This window comes from Lepidothrix coronata, unplaced genomic scaffold (genome assembly GCF_001604755.1).
Source record: "Lepidothrix coronata isolate B3197 unplaced genomic scaffold, Lepidothrix_coronata-1.0 Scaffold393, whole genome shotgun sequence".
NCBI lineage: Eukaryota > Metazoa > Chordata > Aves > Passeriformes > Pipridae > Lepidothrix > Lepidothrix coronata.
The window spans coordinates 121,103-123,073 of record NW_016690573.1 but is presented as its reverse complement, the minus strand read 5'-3'; positions in this window follow the sequence as shown (position 1 = coordinate 123,073).

Sequence of the window (1,971 nt, the reverse complement as noted above, 5' to 3'; positions counted from 1 at the left end):
AAAATAAATATTTTAAAATAAATATTTTAAAAAGAAATTTTAGAAATAAAATTTTTTAAATATATATATTTTTAAAAGTATTTCTCCCTCTCCAGCCTGGTCCTTGTTTCAGTCTATCGGTCGACTTAGTTTATTTTTAAATAAAAATCAAGCAATTACCTGCATTTCCTGGGGTTCAGCTTTCTCCAGCTCACCCACAGCCCATTTTCCCACTATGAAAACTGATTTTTCCTGCTCCTTTCCCAACTCGACCCAGCCAGGAATCCACAAGGAGCCCCAAGAACTGATTTCTCCCGTCCTTTTCCCAACTCAACCCAGCCAGGAAGAGCCCAAGGATATTACCCCTGCATCCATCATACCCCTGCATCCATCACACCTCCAGAAGTCGCTCCCGTCTCTGCCTGGGAGCACACTGAAATCCCTCAGCCCGAATTTCCCCGCGTCCCCACAAGCCGTGGGCTCCCAGCTGACGGCTCCTGGGGAAGGAGCAGTTTCCCGGAGCAGTTTCCCAGAGCGGGCTCTGAGCTCCCGGCGCTGGCTGAGGGGTTATTTCTGCCGGGGTGACCTCAGCCCGGCCACTCGTGTCACCCCCGAGGGCTCCGAGCCCGGACAGGGGATTGCAGGGTAAAAATAAACGGCAGGGAAGGAGAGCAGAGGAAAACCTCCCGTGAGTCACGCCTTGCAAAGCCCGCTCCGAGGAAGGAAAACGGGGGTGTTCAGCTTTCCCTGCGGAGGAGCCGGCGGGGAAGGCTCCGCTCTGTGGGGAAGGAGGTGGTTCCTGGAGCTCCGGGCAGGAACAGCGTGTTCTGGAGGAGCCCAAACGCTGCCCTGGGTGAGGAACAGGAGGTTTATTGACACCAAGGACAGAAGGAGCCCTTTCCGGGCAGGGTTACGGCCTTTTCCCAAACACAGCAGGGGATTGTTCCTGTCCTGCTCCCAAGGCACTGGGAAAGGTTATTTTTAAATCCAGTGCTGGGAGGAAACTGGAGCAGACACCAAATATCTTCAACAAGTGGGACTGACTTCTCCCATCTCCCACAAGTCAATCCAGATGGAGGCTCGAACAGACAAACCTGATTTCTTTTTTTGCATTTCAAAGCACTTTTATTATCAGTTCTTTTTCCAAAATGAGAAAGTATTTCCAAATAAGCATTTTATTTTATTTTATTTTATTTTATTTTATTTTATTTTATTTTATTTTATTTTATTTATTTATTTATTTAATCTAATTTATTGTGTTTTCAATTTATTTTATTTCATCTTTTTATTTTATTTTGGTTTTAATTTAATTTTACTTTATTTTATTTTAATAAAAAGCTGTTATTTTGCCTTCTAGCACCCGGGTGATGCTGCCATGCCTGGGAGAGGTCAAAGGCCCATTTTTGGGAGCTGTATCCCAGGCAGGTTCTCTCCCAAAGCCTCAGTGCATCACTGGGAAGGCATCACCCTGAGTCAGGGAGGGGAGGGGAGGGTTCCTCCCATCCTTAAGGAGCTTTTCCTGCCTGGAATAGCAACGAGCACATGAGCAGTTATTACACCCCCAATCAGATTGAAGAGCTGGATGGACATTTATAACCTGGTGGAAAAACACTTAATCCCCCTCAGATGGACATTTATAACCCCAGGGATGAACACTTACAACCCCTATGGATGAGCATTCACAACCCCATGGATTAGCACTTTTAACCCCATGAATGAACATTTATAACCTGATGGGTAAACACTTATAATCCCATAGATGAACATTATTAACCCTATGAATGAAGATTTATAACCCTATTTATGAACATTTACAACCTGATGGATAAACACTTACAACCCCATGGATTAGCACTTTTAACCCCATGAGTGAACATTTATAACCTGATGGGTAAACACTTATAATCCCACAGATGAACATTATTAACCCTATGAATGAAGATTTATAACCGTATTTATGAACATTTACCACCTGATGGATAAACACTTACA